The sequence below is a fragment of the Chelonoidis abingdonii genome, chromosome 4, assembly GCF_003597395.2.
Source record: "Chelonoidis abingdonii isolate Lonesome George chromosome 4, CheloAbing_2.0, whole genome shotgun sequence".
In the NCBI taxonomy this organism is placed as follows: domain Eukaryota; kingdom Metazoa; phylum Chordata; order Testudines; family Testudinidae; genus Chelonoidis; species Chelonoidis abingdonii.
Window position 1 is genome coordinate 79,717,536 of NC_133772.1, and position 11,176 is coordinate 79,728,711.

The window sequence follows — 11,176 nt, forward strand, 5'->3', positions numbered from 1 at the left end:
CTCCGGGGGAGGAGAGACGGGGAGCAGGGGACTGCGTAGAAGCACAGGCACTAAGGGAGGCTCTGGGGAACCTTGTTCAGATGCGGACATGCTAGTTCTGAGCCCGGGAACTGAGGTGGGGGTGGTGTCTGAGACCTCCAGCCAGGGGACAGGCAGAGGGGTGGGTTGCCTCAGCAGCTGGGCTGTAAGGGCAGATCAGTCTGAGGTCTCCAACTAACCTCTTGGCAAATGCTTCCATTATACCTAGAGTAACCAGATGTCCCGATTTTATAGAGAGAGTGTCCCTATATTCCGGGCATTGTCTTATTCAGGCATCTATTTCCCCCACTTCACCCAGTACTGATTTTTCCACTTACTATTGGGTCACCCTCATTATACCCCTTGGGGCTGGACACTAACAGGACCCTGCTCCCGCAGAGGGGATGGCGGGGTTCCACTGCCCAGAGCACAGCAATAACCAGAGAGCCTGCGGCGCACATACCAGCGGCCGATTGCCCAGCCTAGCGGAAGAGAGCGAAGTCCCTGCCAAGGGGGGGTTTCAGCGCAGATCCGGACGGCGGCGCCTCCTGCCCCTACCCACAGCTGGAGGCCGGGAAGGGGGGCGGCCTCCTTCCCTCCATGCCACTAGGAAACTTTTACCTTTAAGACGCCAGCCCACTTACCATTAAGTGCAGCTCCCCCGCGCTCTGCCTCCCTCCCAGGCGGGGCCGGACCACCACACCCCACCTCCACTCGGACCAGCGCCGAACAGGCCGGGCTAAGCTGCCAGCACCCTAGGAGCTCTGGTACTTACCGGGGAACAGGTCCGGCAAGAGCCTAGGGGAGCGCCCTGTTTGGGGGTGCCGAGCGGAGAAACCCCACAGGGGATAAAAGCCTAAGGGGCCTCTGCTCTGCCCTTCGCCAGGGCTAGGGAACAAACCGATAGGAGTCCCGCTCCGACAGCGCGGGGAGCGTTAAGGCCACCCCCGTCCCTGTGCAGTCCGGAGGTAGATTTCTTTGCATCTTACCTCTCTAGTTGCTACCCTAGGGACTTCAGCTCCAAGCCCTGCTCCAAGGGAGTCCCGCTCGGCAGCGTCCCAGAGCGTTCCCGAGGCAGGCTGCCCTGCCTGCGGTGGGGTGAGCTGCAGATCGGATTGTCTCACAGCTCTAACTTTGCCCCTCGCCTTCCAGCTCTAGCAGCTCCCCACCCTTATTTCAGGCTGCAGGACACAAGGTCCCCCGCCCCGCCTCCCAGCGCGAGGAGCTCCCAGCTGGGCGGACCCAAGCAGCCCCGGGGATTCCAAAGGAGTCTCGCTGGTGGCTGCTGGAGGGTAGATGCGAAGGCCTGGGACAGCGGGAAGGGAGTGCGGGCTGGAGCAGCGCCAGGCGGGGAAGCAGCAGGACTCTCACCACGTTTCCCTCCTCCTAGTTCCTGGAGCTCTTGATCCAATTAGTCGGCTGTCACTGCGGGATGAGCCAGGCTGCTGCCCGACAGCAGGTGGGGCTGTCCTGTCCACACTGAGGATAAGAGCAAAACCACGTGCCTAGAGTGGGCAAGAGCAGCAGGGGGTGGTTTATTCCAAGGGGAGGCCCAGGAGCCGCTGGCACCGGAGCGTGGTTAGCCATAGTTCTTAACGTTTAAACAGGGTTTAGTTTGCTTTTTTTCCCACTTTTATTCTTTAAGAGCAGGAGGTGACACTGCAAACAACCTCTTGAGTTTAGCTACAACAGTGCCCAAGACTCAGCTGGCCCAGGGACCTGGAGCTCTGCTGTGAGGGGGCTCACTTACTGGAGTTTCAGCTGGGACCGGACCGGACAGGACAGTTCAGTGAGAAGCCAAAATTTGCCTGAGTCGGGGCTAGGTACTGCTCTGAAGAAACTCACATTACTTGGAATCTCAGCTGCCTACTGGTGAGGCACCACTGGGAGAAGATCACATCTCTGGGGCTGACCATCAGTAGGGACGAATCTGGAATATGAGTCTCTCCTCTACTCAACAGTTTTTCACCTCTTTCAGCTAGGGTCGCTAACCCTCCAGGATTGCCTTGAAGTCTTCAGGAATTAAAAGAGTAATCTTTCATTAAAGAATCTCATGCGATTAAACCTCCAGGAATGTGTCCTGCCAAAACTGGCAACCCTATTTTCAGCCAATTAGCTGATCTGCAGGAGCAATGAATCAATCTGGCTGGCTGAAGGGAGACCAAGGGCAGGTCTGGGAAATTTGTATGTTGTTGTTATTTCCCCTTCTCCAAAAAAGCGGAGAAGCCGGTCCCTTTCATCTTGCCATAGTTTAGCTCTCTCTCTCTCCCTAGTGCAGGGACAGAGGAGTTTCGCCATCGCCTTCTTTGGCTGCTGTTTGTCCGCCTCCCCGCTCTACCTAACTCATTAGGCGTCAGCAACGTTCTCTCTCCTTTTATCTGAAAATGCCATCAGCTCTTTCTGAACAATTCAGATCCTTAGTGCTTTTATGTCCCTAAACTGGAGATAATTTTGTGCCGCCTTGGCCCTCCATGCTCTTAAGTACCAAAGTTTCGGTGCCCCAAAGCAATTGGCCGTGATATGAGGTGAGGTTTTAGGGCAGGCAGTGCCGGTGCTAGCCCACTGGGGGTCCAAGCAGGAATATCTCCCCCTCCTCCGAACTCATGCTAAGAATAGGGGGCCGCCCGGAGCTGCTTGGGGACCTAAGCAATTGCTAGTGCTGGCTCTGAAGGCAGGTTTTACATTTTGGGAGTCGATGATCCTTGCTGCCCCATCTCCTATAATTTGTTTCTCATTAAATTAGTTGGTACTCAAACAGCAGGACCAACTATGGGTTCCCAATGGCATTAATTCAATAAAAGGCTAAGGACCTTAAGGCTGGAAGGAAAGGGCAGCTCAGCCCAGGAACCTTAAGAATCCATGTTATTTGGTGCTGATTGTTTGACACCTGGTCTGATGTCTGTAGATACTTGGAACTGATTGATTAACAACAGTTGTGTCAGGTTTCCTGGGCGCTAGAGTAACTCTTGCATCATGGGGCCTGAGATGCAGACTCTAGAAAAGATAATCAGATACCTTTTGGTTTCCTTTACTCTGATGTTTATATTTAACCTGAATGGTCATGCTGAAAGGGTACCACACATGACATGGGACCTGTGGTTTCTGATCTGTCCTAAGGCAGATTCTTTCCCAAAGAGTGTTTAAAAATTCTTACCCAACCTTAAGTTAGCTCGAGGGGAAATAATAGGTAGCAAATTGATTTCCCTTTTCATATTTTCATTAAAAGAAGAGGGTTGATCAGCTTTCTTCAGCATAGTGTGATGCTCATTCATGGCTCCATTAAATTCCAACATTTTACCTACTCTAGTAACTCTACATGTGTTTCCAAAGTGTGAAAAGGGCAGAAACCTTGGGTAATTGTCAGAGGTGGGTACAATGTATCCTGTGTCTGTGTAGGACGTAGTGTGTGGGGGGTGTGATCTCAGTACACCCAGCACTTGTCCAGGATGGGATTTAATTTTTTGTTTGGGGTTTGGTCCCCTGTGTTCATTTGTCAACACTGTCCATTTCTGATTTGGTGGCATGATTCTAAGTAGCTACCTTTATCTCTGCTGTCTTTTTCCTTTCCTCTGGGCAGGAGTGGCTCAATGGGGGCAGAATGTCCAGGTATAGGAGGAGGTCAGAAAATATGATGTTATCTCTGACATTTTGTTTCCCTGGGGTAGGAGCTGTTTGATAGGTTTGGGTCTTAGAACAGATAGGTATCTCTACTGTCTCTTTTTTTCCCCCTAGAGTTAAACACAGCTTTTCCGCATTGTTTTTAGTGGAATAAATACTTGCTTCCATATACTGGCCTAAATTGAGTTGCTATGATGTTACTGTGGGGCTGGCTACACTTGCAGATGTACAGTGCTGTGAGTTAAACCCATCTTTGGAGAGCGAAGTAGGGAAAGTGCTGCAGTCTATCCACATTAGTGACACTTGCAGGGGCATTGGGAGTGGTGCATTATGGGCAGCTATTCCACAGAGCACGTCTTCTCATTCTGGCACTATGGCTTGTGGGAAGGGGTCGGGGGGGCATTCTGGGTCCTGTTGTAATGCCCAGTGATGCATCAGTTCGCATCCCAGCATTCCCTGTACTTCCGTCCATATTTGGCACCATCTTTCAACATTTTTTGTACTGCGCGCTCTGTCTTCCCTTTCGGTCTGCGGGAATAGAGCCTGAACTGCTGAGGAATATGCTGTCAAGTCTCGCCAGCACATCACATTTGCCAGTAGAGTTAATGCCAGTTGAGGGCTCCAACTATGATTGTGACTCTAGTAATGCATACGACACAAGTTTGCTTGTGGCATTCATGGTCATGCTCACCACCATGGAACGCCGCTTTTGGGCTTGGAAAGCAAGCACTGAGTGGTGGGATCACATCGTCACGCAAGTCTGGGATGATGAGCAGTGGTTGCAGAACTTTTGAATGAGGAAAGCCGCTTCCATAGGACTGTGTGAGGAGCTCGCCCTCAACCTGCGGCACAAGGACACGAGATTGAGAGCTGCCCTGACGGTGGAGAAGCGGGTAACTATTGCAACCAGGAAGCTGGCAACTTGAGACAGCTACCGATCAGTCACTAACCAGTTTGGAGTGGGAAAGTCGACCATTGGAATCGTGTTGATGCAAGTTTGCAGGGCCATTAATTGCATCCTGATAAGAAGAACCGTGACTCTGGGTAACATGCAGGACATTGTGGATGGCTTTGCACAAATGGGTTTCCCTAACTGTGGAGGGGTGTTAAATAGCATCCATGTTCCAATTCAGGAACCATCCCACCTAGCGTCCGAGTACGTTAATCGGAAGGGGTGGTTCTCCAAGCGCTTGTGGATCACTGTGGGTATTTCATTGACATTAATGTAGGCTGGCCCAGAAAGGTGCATGATGCAGGCATATTTCGGAACACTGGCCTGTTTAGGAAGCTGCAAGCTGGGATTTTTTTCCCAGGCCAGAAGATCACTGTAGAGGAAGTCGAAATGCCCATTGTGATCCTTGGAGACCCCGTCTACACTTTAATGCCGTGGCTCATGAAACCCTACACAGGGAGCCTTGACAGCTGCAAGGGGTGATTCAACAACAGGCTGAGCCAGTGCAGAATGACTGTGGAATGTGCTTTTAGCTGTTTAAAGGGCGCTGGCGCTCTCTGTATGGGAAGCTGGACCTGGCCGATGACAGCGTCCCTGCAGTTATATCCGTATGCTGTACCCTCCATAACATTTGTGAAGGGAAGGGTGAATGATTCACTCAGGCATGGAACTTGGAGGCTCAACATCTGGAGGCAGAATTTGAACAGCCAGAGAGCAGGGCTATTAGAGGGGCTCAGCATGGGGCTGAAAGGATTAGGAATGCCTTGAAGGAGCAATTTGAGGCTGAAAGCCACCAGTAATGTCTGGTGCCTTGCACAGGAGTGAAATGCAGAGGTTCCAATGTTAGTAGGAATCTGCATTTGCTATGCTGACTTGCAGTGCCTGTTTCTTTCCTGGGCTAAGGTATCTTTTACTTTATGCAACAATAAAGAATGTTTTCAAAGACAAAAAATCAATTTATTGCAAAGAAAATTCATGTATTGAAAAGAAACACAACTGCTTGGGAAACAGAAAGGGCAAGGGGATGGGGTGGGGAATGGTACAATCAGAGATTTGCGTATGTCCTGTCTGGAGTGCTGTGCAATGAGTGCTACACTTCAGGATGGCTATACTGCATGGTGATGGGGGTTGAGTGCAGTGGGTAAGGGTAATAGTTTTCAGGTCTGGATGGTGAAGTTACAGGTGTTTGGAGGGAGCTGGTGGCAGTAAGAACCCGGATGTTGAGGAAAGTGGGTTGGAGGTGAAATGGGGGCACAAGGGAAAGAGTTTTGGGACAAGGGCTGCGGGGGGTGGGGTGGGGGAGGTGTGGTAGTGCTCTGCCTGCATGGTTACAAGTGCTTGGGTAGAATCTGCTTGGCACTCCATTATGCTTATCAGCCAATCCGTGCTTTTCTGCTGGAGCACCGCGCTTTTGTGCCGGCACTCCTCGTTCTGCTGTCGGATCCTTCTTTCGCTCTCCCACCACTCCTGTTCTTTTTGATTTTCATTACTTGAATGCTGCATTACTTCATGCAACATGTTTTCCTTGCGTCTACATGGCCTCTTTCTGATCCTTTGGAGTCTTTTGGCACGTGATAACACAGACAGCTGAGATCTCAAGGTTGCATCTGTAAAGGCAAAATGCAACACTTCACAGAGGCAGCATTGTTCACACCAGACACAGCAATGATTCCTCCGTACTTAAGGGCAAACACAATCTACACAATAGCATAATTTGCCCATCTCAAAGCAAGCGCACATAAACCTACAAATGCCCAAAAATGGTGAGTAAGGACAGGATCAAGCGTGATTGATTGTTTCACGGGTGTACTGTCCTCTGGGTTTCTGTGCCATGGGGAGAGCCAACAGTGGCAGAGGGCTCCTATACCAAACACTGTCCCCACAGGAGTTTGTCTTGGAAGATATCTCACTGCTGAGGGTGACCTGGGAAGCAAGGGGGGGGCCTTTTACTGCAATGCGGCTTCTGCCCTGGCCCATATGCAGCTTGCCTGTGTGCAACAATCGTCCCTCCACCCTTCACGGCACAGTGGCATGGACAAGTTAGCCTTACTGGGACAAGGACACAGTGGCTCCCCTGAGAAACCTCCACAAGTGCATTCCCCAAGTTCTGGATGAGACCTTTGAAGTGATCACTGAAGCCAATTACTACGATGTGAGAGAGCACATCAATGCCCTATCTAGGCGTGCATTGAGCCCTAATCCTCCGCGCACCAAGAGCCTCCACCAAATAACTTCCTTCCCAAAATAAAAGCCACTTACCGGGAACCTCCTCTGGTGTTTGTCCTTCCCCACGCACCAGTTGTCGTGACTGGCTACCTTCCTCCTGGCTTGAGAACAGCTCCTGGCTGCATGCATCTAGGGATTCTGGGTTGCCTTCCTCTTCCTCAGCACACTCACTCCTGCTTTGTTTCTCCTCCTCCTCCTGCCTTTTTGAACTGGGCTCTGAAGTGTCCATGGTGGTACTTGGAGTGGAGGTGGGGTCGCCCCCAAGTAGCATGTCCAGCTCTTTGTCGAAACGGCAGGTTGCAGGGGAAGCACCAGAGTGGTTGTTTGCCTTGCAGGCTTTGCGGTAGGCATTCCACAGCTCCTTCAATTTAACCCTGCACTGCAGTGTGCCAGTCATGGCCCCTTTCCATCATGTCTGTTGATATCTGCCCAAAGATATTAGAAGTCCTACGTCTGGAGCGCAGCTGGGACTGGACAGCTTCCTCCCCAAAAAACTGATGAGGTCCAGCACTTCACCATTGCTCCAACTGGGGATCACCTGGCGCGTGGAGACATGGTCACCTGGAAAGATTCGCTAAGAGCACTCCACGCCTGGCTGAGCAAACAGGAAGGGGATTTTCAAAATTCCCAGAGAATTTAAAGGGCAGGTCTGATGGTTGGTCATCTGAGGGCAGGGCAGTAGAGTTCAAAGTGATGACCAGAGTGGCTAGAACAGGCACTGTGGGACACTTCTGGAGGTTGATCTGAGCACATTAACAGGACAGGTCGTCCACACTGGCACCGTGGCACTCTAGTGGGGGCACAGCAAACGTTATTCCACTCGCTGAGGTGGAGTACCAGCAGTGCTGTAGCCGCAGAGTCAGAACGCTATATGTGCCTTGCCAGTGTAGACGGGGAGTGAGCTAGGGTGCCCGGGCCTCCTTTATTGCACTGTAAGTCGCAAGTGTAGCTAAGTCCTGTAATGTTATTGTCTCTTAAAATGGTATAAGGAAGTAGTCAGACAAAAGCAGGAACTTTGGATTTCTTATAGCAGAGATCCAGGCATTGGGCAGTAAAAGTCTTATTTGTACTACATATACCATCAAGCTTACCACACCACCAAGTCAGAAGCCACAGTTAGAAGTATGTTTTTTCCCTGATCTTGTTGCAACATAGCAGAAAAGACCATAAGCATGTTAAGATTATAGCTCAATTACAAAAGATGAAAAAATAAGGATAAAATTCCATCCACACTCCAATTATAACTGGATCCCCAGACTTGGTTGCCTTTGTACTGTTAGTGGGTCCTGAGAGGAATACAAACAACAAAAATATTATATTCAAGTGAGTCCTGTGTCCGGGCTTCCCAATGCACCCTGTTTTCTCCATTCCTGTCTTTTAGATTGTAAGAACTCCAAGGCAGGGACTGTTCTATTTTGTGCCTTATGCAGTATTTAGCACTGTTGGCCTTTAACAAGTAAAAATAATTGCAAAGGAATCTGGTGAGTTTCTGGAGTGAAAGTAAGCACAGTGTTAGTGTTTGATAAGAAATAATTATTAATTACTTCCATTCTAGCTAAGTGAAAGGTCCATAGGTTGCTATGTGTGGTCTCTTCTGGGCAGTGAAGTTAAAACATCAGGGAGGTGAATGAGATAGGGAGAGTGTTTGCATCTTTGCTGGAGACAACTTTCTGCAAGTCTGAGTTAACAGGACCACAGTTTTAAAAACTTTTATTAAAACTAATGTTTAAAATCAAGTTTATACAAGTTAAGAAGGAAGGTACTATACATCTAGAGTCATAAGCACCGACTTCCCCTCTGCCCGGTGGGTGCTCGACCCCCCCGCCCTTCCTGTCCCCATTCCATCACTTCCTCAAAGTCCATGCCCCTGCCCCATTCCCCTGAGCACATCACATTCCCGTTCCTCCCCCTCCCTCATGGAAAGTCCTAAGCATCGCCAAACAGCTGTTAGGCAGCTGGGGGCAGGAAGTGCTGGGAGGGGATGGAGAGGAGTGGGGATGCGACACGCTGGGGAGAGGAGGAAGCTAGGAGGAGGGAGCTTGTCTTCCTGCTTATTTTTCCCTGAGGGTGCTTCGGCCCCTGAGCATCCCTGGAGTTGGCGCCTATGTCTGGGGTCAGGCTTGAGTTATGAGAGATTACAAATATCGGTTACAAGGTTCACAAGATACATACATAGTACATAACCAGCATAGACCCAGATTGGGGTGTGGGAGTTTTTAAAGTCTCAGTGAATAAGTGATCTCGGATATGCCACCCACAGAATGTATTTAGAGTCCAAGTCGGTATTGGTGTAGCGAATAGGTTACTACAGGGCCACTGAAGTCAACAGGAGTCTTTCCATCCACTTCAGTTGGGTTTGAATCAGGCCCTGTTTTTCAGTGGAAAAGGTTAGAAAGGTACACTTTTAAAATTCTTTGGAAAGCAGCAGAGATTAAGATTTAAGTAATATAATATATATTTTTCTGCTGACTGTTAATGAGATATTTGAATCTCATGGATCCCTCTCTCTTCTTTTGTGATCTCTCTGAATCTATCCTGTTGACTACACTCTTCTTGCCTGCCATGAGCGGGAGGATAATTTTCCTGTAGTTTCCTAGAGATCTAATACTGGACACTTTCAAGACATCAATGTGTGTTCAGTGGACAGATGGCTTGCAGAGGCAGGTGCTAGTTTGAATTATTTATACATACATGCATACACATACAGTGCCCAAATGTGTGGTAGGTATTTTGCAGATACGTATAAGAAGACAATTTATCATGAGGTGCCAGTGTTGATATGTATGTTTATACAGAGAAAGATACTTGTTTCTTATGATATGTTATTGTTTAGACACCGTTTTGGTATGTTAGCAGCTGGTGCAACATTGTTATATTCCAGTAGACAAGCATGGTTTGTGTGTGTTTTTAATGTAGCTGTGGTTACATGGAAGACTATATATAGGTGTTCATTGCAGCATTTTTATTTATTGAGAGATGCACAGACAAATATTGTAGGAGTTGTACTTGTAACTAACTGTGTGGATGACTGGAGTACAGGCAGTCCTCTGACTTACGACACAACTGGTTCCTGAAAATTGCATTGTAAATCAAAACGTTGTCCCTCGGAACTGTAATCCACTCTGTTGTCGGACCGAGCGTTGTAAAGTCTAAACCAATTGTCGTAAATCGAATCAGGGTATCAATTCAGAAACGTCTAAGTCGAATGTGGTAAAGTTGAGGACTGCCTGTATAGCCTTTCTGTAAGGTTGTCAATATATGAATAACAGGCTGATATCCCACCAGGTGCAATGGAATGTAATTTTAACTTGGGGTTGTTTTGTCCTAATTTCTTTAATGTTGTTAAATTAAGTATTAACTAAGGTCCACTGATCTCTGATTTTGTGATTTAGATTTGAACTGTCATTTGTACCATATCTTGTATTTTCTTTAGCCACATTGTAAAAGCATAGTTTTCTCAGATGAACCATACCATGTGAATGTTAACATTTTGAACTAGTATTTCTGATGGCTGTAAAATCCACTATGGACCTCACCATGCAACTCCAATGTACCTGTTTAGTGCTCCAGAAATGCATAAAATTGATAAAAGAGATTAAGTTTATGGGGCCCATGCCTAACAATGTGAATTATTTGATGATAACCTAAGTCTTTCTGTAAGCTTTTGTGCATGACCAGATTGTTCTGGTCTATGGGTAGGTCCAAAAAACATGTGTATGGTAAAAGGCCTACTCATATCCACTCCAGAAGAGGTTGAGGCTGTTTGTGTTAATTTTGTTGGTGATCACTAAGGTCAGACAAAATGTTACTTTCCACTGGAATTATTTCCATAGCTGGGAAGTTGTGGGATTTGGGGGATGTTTGCCAAAGATATCCTGGAATTACGATTCCCATTTTTTTTTTGTTTTATGTGTGACTTCTTGACCCCAGCATCGTGCAAGGCTCTGTAGAGCTTGGTAATTGTCCTTTACATTTGTCTGTTACTCTGAAACTGTTGGTAAAAATCAGACAGACATCCGCTGCTGTATGTTTGCGTGGCCCAGCCTGCTGGGGAGAAAGGACTGTAACTGCAGGTGTTTGAGAAAACCTAGCATTTGGAGTTTGCATTGTTTAATCAATAATTGCACAGCTGCTTTCTGGCCTAAAAAACAAAATAACTGTCCACATATTCTTTGCTTCCCGCATTAGATCAGGGCTCGTGTCTGGGAAGCTGAAGATTTGGGAGTGAGGGGTGTTGCGGCCTAGTTTCTAGTAAGGTTTGCTGGGCCGATTGTGTGTAAGGGGGCCCAGTAGTGTGTAGCAGGAAAGGACACAGCCAAGCTGAGCAGTGGCTGATGCGGGATCAGATGTGTCTGAAGGTTG

The 11,176-nt window shown here is 48.3% G+C and overlaps 1 protein-coding gene across 6 annotated transcripts in view; it reads right to left on the reverse strand.

Annotated features, from left to right (window-relative positions):
- Positions 1-1,471, reverse strand: part of PACSIN3 (protein kinase C and casein kinase substrate in neurons 3) — a 33,739-nt gene extending 32,268 nt beyond the window's left edge. For 3 of the 6 annotated variants that reach the window (XM_032782195.2, XM_032782194.2, XM_032782189.2), the window contains exon 1: positions 1,008-1,360. The gene's annotated coding sequence lies outside the window, so the exon portion shown is untranslated. Of the gene's footprint in view, positions 1-793; positions 956-1,007; positions 1,361-1,389 lie in introns of those variants that run through there. The other 3 variants (XM_032782190.2, XM_032782193.2, XM_032782191.2) reach the window with 3 other exon arrangements.
- Positions 1,472-11,176: the final 9,705 nt, after the last annotated feature.